Source organism: Protopterus annectens, chromosome 14.part0 (assembly GCF_019279795.1).
Source record: "Protopterus annectens isolate FY-2018-M chromosome 14.part0, PAN1.0, whole genome shotgun sequence".
Taxonomy (NCBI): domain Eukaryota; kingdom Metazoa; phylum Chordata; order Ceratodontiformes; family Protopteridae; genus Protopterus; species Protopterus annectens.
Genome location: NC_056748.1, coordinates 13,136,832 through 13,153,132, shown reverse-complemented (window position 1 = coordinate 13,153,132; position 16,301 = coordinate 13,136,832). Strand labels below are relative to the sequence as shown.

The following is a 16,301-nucleotide window of genomic DNA, read 5'->3' as shown; positions in this document are numbered from 1 at the left end:
GTGTGTGTGTGTGTGTGTGTGTGTGTGTGTGTGTGTGTGTGTTTCCAGCTGCCTGGGGACACAGTAATGCTTTTAGATGCCTCACAACACATACATTCCCTATCGGCGTCTTTGCCTTTGCGGATGATGTCACCCACCTAGAAGTATGCCTCTGGGAGTGCTGTGTTCAGTAATCTCGGTAGCGCGTTCTGTAAATGCGTAATGCTGTAGTGTGTTAGAGTAGGTAGGTGTGTGTTCAACTCCCGGCCCTTCCAAGTGTGTGTGTGTGTGTGTGTGTGTGTGTGTGTGTGTGTGTGTGTGTGTGTGTGTGTGTGTGCGTGTGTTTCCAGCTGCCTGGGGACACAGTAAAGCTTTTAGATGTCTCACAACACATACATTCCCTATCGGCGTTTGCCTTTGTGGATGATGTCACCCACCTAGAAGTATGCCTCTGGGAGTGCAGTGTTCAGTAATCTCGGTAGCGTGTTCTGTAAATGCGTAATGCTGTAGTGTGTTACAGTAGGTAGGTGTGTGTTCAACTCCCGGCCCTTCCAAGTGTGTGTGTGTGCGTGTGTGTGTGCGTGTGTGTGTGTGCGCATTCTGTAAATGCGTCATGCTGTAGTGTGATAGGGTAGTTAGGTGTATGTTCGATTCCCAGGCCTGCCAGATGTGTGTGTGTGTGTGTGTGTGTGTGTGTGTGTGTGTGTGTGTGTGTGTGTGTGTGTGTGTGTGTGTGTGTGTGCATGCTCCCGTCCGCCTGGGGACTCAGGTTATGCTTTTAGATGGTTCGCAACACAGATGTATCCAGCTGGCATCTTTGTCTTTGCGGATGTTGACACGCACCTAGTAGAATGCCTGTATGTCTGCTGTGTTTAGTAATCTCGGTAGCGTGTTCTGTAAATGCGTCATGCTGTAGTGTGATAGGGTAGTCATGTGTAGGTTTGATTACCAGCCCTGCCACATGTGTGTGTGTGTGTGTGTGTGTGTGTGTGTGTGTGTGTGTGTGTCTGTATCTCTCTCTCTCTCTCTCTCTCTATATCTATATATATATATATATATATATATATATATATATATATGAAATCTATTTTCTGCCCATAACTCTGCTCTTGCATGGACAGCTGTCTGTTTCATGTATCGCATATTTGCATAGCTTTCACATACCAATGGGGTATGTTGCAACTCCCAACATTGTCCATGCAACGTCCGTGTTACGGGCGGTGTTACACGCCCTTACAGGCGTTTGCTGTATATCTTGGCAGACATCTATCCTTGCTGTACTCTCACTGTACTCGTACACGCTGGAGGCTTCATGTATCATGGCCTAGTTTTGATGTGTGTATGTCTATTTGTGCTGTGTGCATGGCTCTGGGTATGTCCCACTATCATCATTTGTAAAGGTGACAGCCCTATAGGTTCTTCATGTAGACTGCTGTGTCATTTGACATGTCAGCACATACCTGCGGACAGTACTGCACGTCCTACTGCAGCGCATTTCATACCTTCTGCGTTATCTTGCAGTCGATATTGCTGTTTCCTCACACATGGATCTGTTTCTGTTCATACCACTCCACCTCCTAGAGCAAGTTGCTGGACAAGGCCTTATCTGATAGTGGGACACATAGGGGCAGTATTGACATGTTGCTCTTACAAACGTAGATAGTTGATACAATAATAGGTTTTGCATTAGTATGGCTTTTCTGTCGGATTTGGTGTCTTACTCACATGTTTGTCATTATTTCATGTCTTCAGTTATCATGAAAGTGCCAGAATGTTACTGTTGTTACGTGGAACACACCAAACATATGAGGCAGAACTCTGCACATTCTGCGTAAATCTGTACAGTTGCGGAGTATGTGTCTGTAACAAAATATCAACTTTCTGACACCAATACACACACTGTATGGTGGTATCACAGGCCACATGCCATTACATTTATATTGCAGGACACACCCACCCAGACAGTTGTATTCCTCACACAGGCCAACAGCTGCTTTTCCACACTAATTGGTCTATCATGTACCGTATGTGTGCGCCGGTATTTGCGCTTTCCGTCAGTGGCAGAGCTCACGTACGTGTCTGGGGGACTGGACATTGTTACGGTGACACTGCATGACACCCTGAGGGACACATTACTTTTGTGTCTATTAACCTTCCACATTGACATTCACAGGGCATACGTTGTCATTCACATTTGTCGGAGTACATGCGTGTGTCTAGTACATGTTTTCTCATTTGTCCTGCTGTCTTTCTTCTCACCTGTCTACCTAGTATCACTAGTTCTGTACATGTATTTTGGACAGGTTACCTTCATACCCCTAACCTGTACACATTATGGGTGAACGCCCTGACATTTGATCGTTACATTTGTCATAGTGATGTGCCTTTCTGGTAAATTGCTGGCAAGGCATTACGGACTGTGCGGTAGATAATAGTGACTGACATTTCCATTACATGATTAGTAACACTCACAACATCCGTATTCATGGGTATGCCAGTATTCTCACAACGTTCAGACTTTGTCTGGGGTATATCTAATATAGTCCCTATTTGTATTTCATGTACTATGCCTTAGTGCAGCTGTGTTATTCTGACAGTTTGCCAGTTATAGGTACCATCTTGGTCGTATGCATGTCCATCCATGATAATCGCCTACATGACACTGATATAGGGCCCTACATATTGCCAAAATGGTTTCCACAATATCCAGTGGATGGTTTGCCCCATTATTGAGAATATAGGTGTGTGCTATACCCACATCACTCCCACGGGGCCTCGAAATCCCTGCCAAACAACACCTAGGCCCATTTCTGCATACCCATGATTCCCATACCTGACAACCCTCTACAGTACCCATTACACATGTTTAATGTTTGCGGTACTGAAGTGTGGAGACACTTATATGCACTCCCCATTCTCCGGATATCAGTTCGTACGTCATACATTCTAGCGACACATGTGTCGTCACCCTTGCACCTGATACTGTTGCATGTACAGCTATTTCGTATTTGCTGTGGTCACTTCTTTTGCGTCAATGTCGGTTGACACTATGTAAGATTCAATTTTTGGAGTCCTGCAATGGACACCTATCTGCATGTTTAAAGTGTAGAACTTGCTGGACTGTCACTTTCTGGCCAATGGTTTGGAATGCTGTGGTTTATTCACCTTTCCTGCATGTCTGTTTGTCTACCCATATTAGATATAACGTTGCCTATCTATGTACATATGTCATATCTACGGAACATATGTCTGTTGTGTATACATATACAATCCTCATTTCATAACTTGCTTTGGTTTACGTCTGTGGATTATGTGTATACACATATAGCTATATCCATACCATACCTTTCCACTATATAGATTGTCGCAGAGTGTACAGCTGCTTGCCCCTTTATCTTCGCTGTGTTTTAAATAAACCTGTGTCTATCTGGCCATGTCGTGGCATTTCATTTGAGACTTACAGTTCTGTTACGACTGCATACCCTTCAGAGAATCCATGCTACTGACACACCCGTTATTCTATCCACTTTCTATGTTTGTTCTGGCACATATCTGGTGTTGGTCCCTATTTGTACCGGTAGTTTGCATGGCTTTGTCCGGTTTCATACTTTACGAGGTTAACAGGTTTGAGCCATGTATAACTAACATGGGGGAAACAGCATTCATTTACTATGCTGTGAGCGGATCACACATGCACAGGCGCACTTGCATTTCCTTATTGTGGGTTACGCGCAGGCGTGCATGCATATCCTTATTGCGGGTTACATATGTTTACTAAGTCTTTGTGCTTATGTGGGCTTTATTACTTGTGACAGTACCAGTAATTATCTGTAATACGGTTAACGGACATTTGCGAAACACACGTTCACCTTTACATATTTAACTGTCTGTACAGCACAGACGCATTCATTACACTTTCACATTACATGTGCTGTAGTCGTTGTTCAACCGGGACTGCATTCACATTGGCCGGATGCTGTAACCACTATACGTTTGGTGTTCTGACTCATTTATATGCATACCCATAGTACATAGCTACATTAACATATGCCTCACTGCTTCACTTACGTCACAGGCATCCATTCTCCTGCTGGGAAAAATGCGGTACTACATGTTACACATTCCCTATTCCCTACTGCTCTGGACCCACGCTGCATATTTCATCACTGCAGGGATATTCAGAACCCAAAGGCTTATAGTCCTGACACATACAGGTCTTTAATTGTCAGGGTGTTCATGTGGTGATCTGGGTTTAGGCTTGTCCACCTGGTGAACGGAACTGCCCTGACCATGTTCAAATGTCAGACAAAGCACATGGACAGGGTTTGTCAATTTTAAACATTTAATCTGTGTTTACAGACACAGGTGTTTGGGCACCTATCAGCAGCTTATGATGTTGGCAATACATAATATGGGTGGGGGCGGTTACGATACATAATCCACGGTGAGTGGTGTTCCCATTCACATTTGACTATTTCCTGTATTCATTCTTATGAGGGTTATTATTTTGCACATGACTTAACTATGAATTAACTACGGGTATGCAGTAGTACAGTCAACATATGTGATGGCTTGTTACAGTATATATGTACGGACCTCTGTAATACTGGGGACTACCCCACATCCTTCACAACATTTCCTGCTTATGTACATACTATTATTCCTTGAACTTTTGAAGCTTGTGAGAGCAGTAATTACATCTGTCCCTATTTGTCCACCCATCCTTTTAGGCTTTGTCAAGGTTTTGTTGCTGTAATAGGTTGAGAGGTGGTGTCGGTATGTGATTGAGTTGAATATATACTGTCGATAATTCAGTGGGGAGTAGGGTTACCACTTGTTCCTCTTTGAGGGAGGTCCCACTTTGGACAGTTGTGTCCTGCGACGACACCTAAGACATGGCAAATGTCCTGTGATTTTAAGACAATAATATATTTCTTCATTTCTGTACTAGTTGCATGATACAGGTATTTTGTATCTGGTACACATAACTATTATTTGGGATAGCATAAGCTATTCAAATGCTATGGCATTAGCTTTTATCTTGGCATACACGTGTAATTCTGTACTTTGCACAGGGCGGGGGTATGTTTTATCCTGCAAATTCTCACATTTCTACAAGGGATGTCCTGGTAGTGCCCGTGCAACCCCAGGCAGACACAGGTCACGTGGCCGTGGATGGACACAGTGAGCTGTACAACCTGCACTGTACAATCTGGGGCTGTCAATTTTACCCCGTGTAGGCATCACAAATGGCAGAACTGTGTACACACTTACACGCACACAGCAAACACAACTGTAGGGCTCCACAACATCCACATGCATTCTGCACAGACATGTCCAGTCAACTCACTGGCCATGATGTTATCCATTGGTGCAGCCTATGCCCCTGGCAAACATATCATCCTGTGCATATGATGAAGCTTGTGCTGCATCCCTGTCATCCACACCATCGGTGCAGGGTTATGCACAAATATTCTGATGCACAGGGTGAACAGCATAGTGAGAGGTGTATGTAATACCTGTGTATGCATAGTGAGGGATGTGTATGTTGCAGTGGTTGTGTGTGAATACTGAGTTGTGTATGTGACATAGGTTGTGTACTGTCGACATGCACCAGTCACACCATGTAGTGCAGGTGCAGCATGCATTGTGATGTGTTCACGGTATGTGTCTCGGTTACATCTGTAGCACCATGTTGGTTGTGATACCCTGGTTCCCTCCTATGGTGTACTTGCATGTGCCTACAGGTAGCAGTGTTTGCAGTCCCCCATGTGTAACTGTGGAGTACACACAGGCACGTCTGGCAATATCAGCATGCTACATGTACCGTCATCCTGACTGTTGGACACACAAACATGACACAGATGTCCACACATATACTGCACCTGACACATGTGGTCGGTGCCACAGGCTACACTGGACAGAGACGTGACATACATAGCAGGACACATTACAGGTATGGTGACATGGTGCAGGGGTTGTACACAGCGGTCTGGCCAATGATGATGTGAGGTGTCACTTGGTAGCTGGAGGCCACACTGTGCAGCAGTAGGACCCTGTAACAGTACATGAACATGGCCGCAGTCACGGGGTGTACACCACTATAACGCACACCCCATAGTGTGCAGCTGGGGACCCTTGCCTTTGTGGTCATCACCCTCACAGTACTATGCACCCACACGACGTGTCACAGAGAAGGGACATGCACAGGTAGCCAGTATGGCTGGGACCTATGGCATCAACAGGGTTGTGCAATGCATCACCATTACGGGTTGGTCAACACGTGGGGCCAGTGATAATTTCCCACCGTATATTAGCATACACACCCACACCAAGCACCAGACATACATACAGACACACACACACTGTGGTGACCACACATGTGTATACGGACAGCCGATGTGTGTGATGCACCTCACCGGTGAACATCATGCTTCCCACACTGACGTATGTACAGTCCTCTACAATGGTGTACAGGGATGTGTAGCAACTGAGACATATTCCCCGCGATATGTGGCATCCCTGGTCACACATTCGGACACACATGGCAGTGCTGGGAATGATACACCAGCCATATGATGACACGTTTGATGGACATGCAGCGGTATTGATTGCATTATGTGTGCCAACGCTATATCTGGCAAATGTGCTGCTATAGACACATGAGAGGTTGTAGGTGTTACAGGTGCCATATGGCATATAGTTGTTAACACCTGACCGCTGTGTATGCATTATGTCAGCACCGTCACGTAACAGCGACATAGCGTACAGTTAGCACATGGCATGATAGGATGGTGTGTGACACAACTGTGAGCCACCCCCTGCACACATACATCTAGACAGGTGGTTCACCACGTCATGTACACACATCCCTCCATACGTGCTGTTTGTATGTCACCGTATACAGATGTCAATGATGGGTCTGCATTGCGTCTGCATGTCGTAGGTAGGTGCAACTATGTTACGGACATCGGCCACTGCACATGCATGTTTGCTGCATGCACAGTACAGATGTCACATGTGTCTCCTATTGCCATGTTTCTATGCATTGCTATTGTTGGACATGTGTGTTGACATACATAACACATGGACTGCGGTATGATATCACAGGTTTCACAGGTGACCAGTACAAGGGTATGTGTCCCAATCAATACTGCTACCCCCTGTAGTGTGAGCATTCAGCAGACATGGGCCCACATTCAATTCGTGTGTGTAGCATTGATTAGGCCAGTGTTATGCACGAGGTACATCAAAGGCCATGTATGTAGGTGTTGTGTGTGCAGTCCATGCACACATCCACACAATCACATGTATGACATACCCAGACGTGTGTTCATTGGTGTACAGCAACAGTCAGGTGTCACAGCTGTGTAAGGGCCATGGTATGTTTTGAGCTGACCTGTTCATGTATACTGGTATCATTGCAATGCATAACACCTGTTGGATCCCTGTTGGTATGTGTGTACTCTGCACAGCTGGTGTACACCGCTGTACAGCCTAGTGGTTATGTGTCACATGGTGTTGTTGGACCGTAAGGCTGTGTAGTGCTGCACCAACGACATGGTGCTGACTTGACAGCTACAGTGTACACTGCAGTGTGTATGTGTGTGACCTGCACCTGTGACAGCTGTGATGGCAGCTGTGTGTGTACAGATCACTGCATGTGTGACCGCCCTGTGCGTGAGGGCAGTTATACCTTACTGTGCCCTTCTGTGTGTACACTCCATCTGCATGCAAGATTGCCCTTTGCAACAGCTAAGTGTGTGAGCATGCCCAGTACGCCATTGTGTAGATGGACACACAGTACATTCCACACTGCGCCCCTCCGTGATTAGACTCCGTGTGCATGCAAGATGGCCCTTTGCAACTGCTATGTGTGTGAGCATGCCCAGTACGCCATTGTGTGGATGGACACACAGTACATTCCACACTGCACCCCTCCGTGATTAGACTCCGTGTGCATGCAAGTTGGCCCTTTGCAACAGCTAAGTATGTGAGCATGCCCAGTACACCATTGTGTAGATGGACACACAGTACATTCCAAACAGACGTGTGATACTAAGCGTGTGGGCATGGCCATTGACATCCTGTATAGCCATGGTGGTCATCCAGGCACCAGATGTCCAATTCCAATGTCACGATGGATGCCTACATTGAACACACTTGTTGCTTTCTCGAAGGGTGTACTGTCTGTGGCGTATCCCGTATCTATTCAGTGTTGTTGTGCTCCATAGATATTTAGTTGGCCCGTTGACAGCACTGGCGTGTTTGTGTACGTCTACCTTGGGACGGTAATATGCTTTCAGACTTCTCACTCTCTAAACATTCCCTACCGGCATCTTTGCCTTTGCGGATGATGTCACCCACCTAGAAGTATGCCTCTGGGAGTGCAGTGTTCAGTAATCTCGGTAGCGCATTCTGTAAATGCGTAAATCTGTAGTGTGTTACAGTAGGTAGGTGTGTGTTCAACTCCCGGCCCTTCCAAGAGTGTGTGTGTGTGTGTGTGTGTGTGTGTGTGTGTGTGTGTTACCAGCTGCCTGGGGACACAGTAATGCTTTTAGATGCCTCACAACATATACATTCCCTATCAGCGTCTTTGCCTTTGCAGATGATGTCACCCACCTAGAAGTATGCCTCTGGGAGTGCTGTGTTCAGTAGTCTCGGTAGCGCGTTCTGTGAATGTGTCATGCTGTAGTGTGATAGGGTAGTTAGGTGTATGTTCGGTTCCCAGGCCTGCCAGATGTGTGTGTGTGTGTGTGTGTGTGTGTGTGTGTGTGTGTGTGTGTGTGCATGCTCCCGTCCACCTGGGGACTCAGGTTATGCTTTTAGATGCTTCGCAACACAGATGTATCCTGCTGACGTCTTTGTCTTTGCGGATGTTGACACGCACCTAGTAGAATGCCTGTGTGTCTGCTGTGTTTAGTAATCTCGGTAGCGTGTTCTGTAAATGCGTCATGCTGTAGTGTGATAGGGTAGTCATGTGTAGGTTCGATTACCAGCCCTGCCACATGTGTGTGTGTGTGTGTGTGTGTGTGTGTGTGTGTGTGTGTGTATGTCTGTATCTCTCTCTCTCTCTCTCTCTATATATATATATATATATATATATATATAAAATCTATTTTCTGCCCATAACTCTGCTCTTGCATGGACAGCTGACTGTTTCATGTATCGCATATTTGCATAGCTTTCACATACCAATGGGGTATGTTGCAACTCCCAACATTGTCCATGCAACGTCCGTGTTACGGGTGGTGCTACACGCCCTTACAGGCGTTTGCTGTATATCTTGGCAGACATCTATCCTTGCTGTACTCTCACTGTACTCGTACACGCCGGAGGCTTCATGTATCATGGCCTAGTTTTGATGTGTGTATGTCTATTTGTGCTGTGTGCATGGCTCTGGGTATGTCCCACTATCATCATTTGTAAAGGTGACAGCCCTATAGGTTCTTCATGTAGATTGCTGTGTCATTTGACATGTCAGCACATACCTGCGGACAGTACTGCACGTCCTACTGCAGCGCATTTCATACCTTCTGCGTTATCTTGCAGTCGATATTGCTGTTTCCTCACACATGGATCTGTTTCTGTTCATACCACTCCACCTCCTAGAGCAAGTTGCTGGACAAGGCCTTATCTGATAGTGGGACACATAGGGGCAGTATTGACATGTTGCTCTTACAAGCGTAGATAGTTGACACAATAATAGGTTTTGCATTAGTATGGCTTTTCTGTCGGATTTGGTGTCTTACTCACATGTTTGTCATTATTTCATGTCTTCAGTTATCATGAAAGTGCCAGAATGTTACTGTTGTTACGTGGAACACACCAAACATATGAGGCAGAACTCTGCACATTCTGCGTAAATCTGTACAGTTGCGGAGTATGTGTCTGTAACAAAATATCAACTTTCTGACAACAATACACACACTGTATGGCGGCATCACAGGCCACATGCCATTACATTTATATTGCAGGACACACCCACCCAGACAGTTGTATTCCTCACACAGGCCAACAGCTGCTTTTCCACACTAATTGGTCTATCATGTACCGTATGTGTGCGCCCGGTATTTGCTTTCCGTCAGTGGCAGAGCTCACGTACGTGTCTGGGGGACTGGACATTGTTACGGTGACACTGCATGACACCCTGAGGGACACATTACTTTTGTGTCTATTAACCTTCCACATTGACATTCACAGGGCATACGTTGTCATTCACATTTGTCGGAGTACATGCGTGTGTCTAGTACATGTTTTCTCATTTGTCCTGCTGTCTTTCTTCTCACCTGTCCACCTAGTATCACTAGTTCTGTACATGTATTTTGGACAGGTTACCTTCATACCCCTAACCTGTACACATTATGGGTGAACGCCCTGACATTTGACCTTGTTACATTTGTCATAGTGATGTGCCTTTCTGGTAAATTGCTGGCAAGGCATTATGGACTGTGCGCTAGATAATAGTCACTGACATTTCCATTACATGATTAGTAACACTCACAACATCCATATTCATGGGTACGCCAGTATTCTCACGACGTTCTGACTTTGTCTGGGGTATATCTAATATAGTCCCTATTTGTATTTCATGTACTATGCCTTAGTGCAGCTGTGTTATTCTGACAGTTTGCCAGTTATGGGTACCATCTTGGTCGTATGCATGTCCATCCATGATAATCGCCTACATGACACTAATCGCCTACATGATCAACTCCCAGCCCTTCCAAGAGTGTGTGTGTGTGTGTGTGTGTGTGTGTGTGTGTGTGTGTGTGTGTCTGTGTGTGTGTTTCCAGCTGCCTGGGGACACAGTACAGCTTTTAGATGTCTCAAAACACATACATTCCCTATCGGCGTTTGCCTTTGTGGATGATGTCACCCACCTACAAGTATGCCTCTGGGAGTGCAGTGTTCAGTAATCTCGGTAGCCCGTTCTGTAAATACGTAATGCTGTAGTGTGTTACAGTAGGTAGGTGTGTGTTCAACTCCCGGCCCTTCCAAGTGTGTGTGTGTGTGTGTGTGTGTGTGTGTGTGTGTGTGTGTGTGTGTGTGTGCGCATTCTGTAAATGCGTCATGCTGTAGTGTGATAGGGTAGTTAGGTGTTTGTTCGATTCCCAGGCCTGCCAGATGTGTGTGTGTGTGTGTGTGTGTGTGTGTGTGTGTGTGTGTGTGTGTGTGTGTGTGTGTTCATGCTCCCGTCCGCCTGGGGACTCAGGTTATGCTTTTAGATGGTTCGCAACACAGATGTATCCTGCTGACGTCTTTGTCTTTGCGGATGTTGACACGCACCTAGTAGAATGCCTGTGTGTCTGCTGTGTTTAGTAATCTCGGTAGCGTGTTCTGTAAATGCGTCATGCTGTAGTGTGATAGGGTAGTCATGTGTAGGTTCGATTACCAGCCCTGCCACATTTGTGTGTGTGTGTGTGTGTGTGTGTGTGTGTGTGTGTGTGTGTGTATGTCTGTATCTCTCTCTCTCTCTCTATATATATATATATATATATATATATATATATATATATATATATATATATATATATATATAAAATCTATTTTCTGCCCATAACTCTGCTCTTGCATGGACAGCTGACTGTTTCATGTATCGCATATTTGCATAGCTTTCACATACCAATGGGGTATGTTGCAACTCCCAACATTGTCCATGCAACGTCCATGTTACGGGCGGTGTTACACACCCTTACAGGCATTTGCTGTATATCTTGGCAGACATCTATCCTTGCTGTACTCTCACTGTACTCGTACATGCTGGAGGCTTCATGTATCATGGCCTAGTTTTGATGTGTGTATGTCTATTTGTGCTGTGTGCATGGCTCTGGGTATGTCCCACTATCATCATTTGTAAAGGTGACAGCCCTATAGGTTCTTCATGTAGACGGCTGTGTCATTTGACATGTCAGCACATACCTGCGGACAGTACTGCACGTCCTACTGCAGCGCATTTCATACCTTCTGCGTTATCTTGCAGTCGATATTGCTGTTTCCTCACACATGGATCTGTTTCTGTTCATACCACTCCACCTCCTAGAGCAAGTTGCTGGACAAGGCCTTATCTGATAGTGGGACACATAGGGGCAGTATTGACATGTTGCTCTTACAAACGTAGATAGTTGACACAATAATAGGTTTTGCATTAGTATGGCTTTTCTGTCAGATTTGGTGTCTTACTCACATGTTTGTCATTATTTCATGTCTTCAGTTATCATGAAAGTGCCAGAATGTTACTGTTGTTACGTGGAACACACCAACCATATGAGGCAGAACTCTGCACATTCTGCGTAAATCTGTACAGTTGCGGAGTATGTGTCTGTAACAAAATATCAACTTTCTGACACCAATACACACACTGTATGGCGGCATCACAGGCCACATGCCATTACATTTATATTGCAGGACACACCCACCCAGACAGTTGTATTCCTCACACAGGCCAACAGCTGCTTTTTCACACTAATTGGTCTATCATGTACCGTATGTGTGCGCCGGTATTTACGCTTTCCGTCAGTGGCAGAGCTCACGTACGTGTCTGGGGGACTGGACATTGTTACGGTGACACTGCATGACACCCTGAGGGACACATTACTTTTGTGTCTATTAACCTTCCACATTGACATTCACAGGGCATATGTTGTCATTCACATTTGTCGGAGTACATGCGTGTGTCTAGTACATGTTTTCTCATTTGTCCTGCTGTCTTTCTTCTCACCTGTCTACCTAGTATCACTAGTTCTGTACATGTATTTTGGACAGGTTACCTTCATACCCCTAACCTGTACACATTATGGGTGAACGCCCTGACATTTGATCGTTACATTTGTCATAGTGATGTGCCTTTCTGGTAAATTGCTGGCAAGGCATTATGGACTGTGCGGTAGATAATAGTGACTGACATTTCCATTACATGATTAGTAACACTCACAACATCCGTATTCATGGGTACGCCAGTATTCTCACAATGTTCAGACTTTGTCTGGGGTATATCTAATATAGTCCCTATTTGTATTTCATGTACTATGCCTTAGTGCAGCTGTGTTATTCTGACAGTTTGCCAGTTATAGGTACCATCTTGGTCGTATGCATGTCCATCCATGATAATCGCCTACATGACACTGATATAGGGCCCTACATATTGCCAAAATGGTTTCCACAATATCCAGTGGATGGTTTGCCCCATTATTGAGAATATAGGTGTGTGCTATACCCACATCACTCCCACGGGGCGGGCCTACGAAATCCCTGCCAAACAACACCTAGGCCCATTTCTGCATACCCATGATTCCCATACCTGACAACCCTCTACAGTACCCATTACACATGTTTAATGTTTGCGGTACTGAAGTGTGGAGACACTTATATGCACTCCCCATTCTCCGGATATCAGTTCGTACGTCATACATTCTATCGACACATGTGTCGTCACCCTTGCACCTGATACTGTTGCATGTACAGCTATTTTGTATTTGCTGTGGTCACTTCTTTTGCGTCAATGTCGGTTGACACTATGTAAGATTCAATTTTTGGAGTCCTGCAATGGACACCTATCTGCATGTTTAAAGTGTAGAACTTGCTGGACTGTCACTTTCTGGCCAATGGTTTGGAATGCTGTGGTTTATTCACCTTTCCTGCATGTCTGTTTGTCTACCCATATTAGATATAACGTTGCCTATCTATGTACATATGTCATATCTATGGAACATATGTCTGTTGTGTATACATATACAATCCTCATTTCATAACTTGCTTTGGTTTACGTCTGTGGATTATGTGTATACACATATAGCTATATCCATACCATACCTTTCCACTATATAGATTGTCGCAGAGTGTACAGCTGCTTGCCCCTTTATCTTCGCTGTGTTTTAAATAAACCTGTGTCTATCTGGCAATGTCGTGGCATTTCATTTGAGACTTACAGTGGGGATTTCTGGCAAGCAGTTCAGGTTACAACTGCATACCCTTCAGAGAATCCATGCTACTGACACACCCGTTATTCTATCCACTTTCTATGTTTGTTCTGGCACATATCTGGTGTTGGTCCCTATTTGTACCGGTAGTTTGCATGGCTTTGTCCGGTTTCATACTTTACGAGGTTAACAGGTTTGAGCCATGTATAACTAACATGGGGGAAACAGCATTCATTTACTATGCTGTGAGCGGATCACACACGCACAGGCGCACTTGCATTTCCTTATTGTGGGTTATGCGCAGGCGTGCATGCATATCCTTATTGCGGGTTACATATGTTTACTAAGTCTTTGTGCTTATGTGGGCTTTATTACTTGTGACAGTACCAGTAATTATCTGTAATACGGTTAACGGACATTTGCAAAACACACGTTCACCTTTACATATTTAACTGTCTGTACAGCACAGACGCATTCATTACACTTTCACATTATATGTGCTGTAGTCGTTGTTCAACCGGGACTGCATTCACATTGGCCGGATGCTGTAACCACTATACGTTTGGTGTTCTGACTCATTTATATGCATACCCATAGTACATAGCTACATTAACATATGCCTCACCGCTTCACTTACGTCACAGGCATCCATTCTCCTGCTGGGAAAAATGCGGTACTACATGTTACACATTCCCTATTCCCTACTGCTCTGGACCCACGCTGCATATTTCATCACTGCAGGGATATTCAGAACCCAAAGGCTTATAGTCCTGACACATACAGGTCTTTAATTGTCAGGGTGTTCATGTGGTGATCTGGGTTTAGGCTTGTCCACCTGGTGAACGGAACTGCCCTGACCATGTTCATATGTCAGACAAAGCACATGGACAGGGTTTGTCCATTTTAAACATTTAATCTGTGTTTACAGACACAGGTGTTTGGGCACCTATCAGCAGCTTATGATGTTGGCAATACATAATATGGGTGGGGGCGGTTACGATACATAATCCACGGTGAGTGGTGTTCCCATTCACATTTGACTATTTCCTGTATTCATTCTTATGAGGGTTATTATTTTGCACATGACTTAACTATGAATTAACTACGGGTATGCAGTAGTACAGTCAACATATGTGATGACTTGTTACAGTATATATGTACGGACCTCTGTAATACTGGGGACTACCCCACATCCTTCACAACATTTCCTGCTTATGTACATACTATTATTCCTTGAACTTTCGAAGCTTGTGAGAGCAGTAATTACATCTGTCCCTATTTGTCCACCCATCCTTTTAGGCTTTGTCCAGGTTTTGTTGCTGTAATAGGTTGAGAGGTGGTGTCGGTATGTGATTGAGTTGAATATATACTGTCGATAATTCAGTGGGGAGTAGGGTTACCACTTGTTCCTCTTTGCGAGGGGAGGTCCCACTTTGGACAGTTGTGTCCTGCGACGACACCTAAGACATGGCAAATGTCCTGTGATTTTAAGACAATAATATATTTCTTCATTTCTGTACTAGTTGCATGATACAGGTATTTTGTATCTGGTACACATAACTATTATTTGGGATAGCATAAGCTATTCAAATGCTATGGCATTAGCTTTTATCTTGGCATACACGTGTAATTCTGTACTTTGCACAGGGTGGGGGTATGTTTTATCCTGCAAATTCTCACATTTCTACAAGGGATGTCCCACTTTGGCCATCTGAACAGGTGGCAACCCTAGTGGGGTGACCTGCATGGTGGACAGCTGTTCCATCCTGCGTAGTATGAATTGCATGTCTGTGTAGATACTGAACAGTACCGTGACTACACATACATGTTTTGTCCAGATGTGTACAGTAATGGACACCGTGGCGTGTAAACAACTCTGAGGTTTCAACAGGTTACTTATCCCACGCGGGATGTACACACATTTTGCTGTAACATTAACGTGCGGGCATTTGGATTTACATACCTGTGATGGGATGTCTACAAACGTGGGATACATATTTGCAATCCGGACACTGCCTAGGACAATACTTCCTACTACATATGGGGAATACCCGCTATGTGTAGGTGTACGGATGCGCAAGGCTGGTAGCTGGATTTGGTGGACATTCGGACATGGGTGCGGCTTATGTGCTATACAGGAGTTGTTGCGTATTGCATTTGCATGCATGGGTTCTACTTTTGGATATCCCGGTTCCACATATAGCATCCTATGTGTATGAGACGGTTACGTTCCTGTTCATGTGTATAGCACATTTTAATATACATATGTTTGTGTGTGTTTGGTATACAATATGGACTGTCAGGTTTCTTTACGGTTGTTATATAGCCACAACTGCCCTGCTGTGTACTATCACTACCACTGTGGGACTGCTGGTGACCATACCCATGGGGCTAGATGTGTGT

At 44.9% G+C, this 16,301-nt stretch overlaps 1 protein-coding gene across 1 annotated transcript in view; it reads right to left on the bottom strand.

Annotated features, from left to right (window-relative positions):
* LOC122788835 overlaps positions 1–16,301 on the bottom strand; it is an 829,367-nt gene that overhangs the window by 396,160 nt on the left and 416,906 nt on the right. The window lies entirely within an intron of this gene.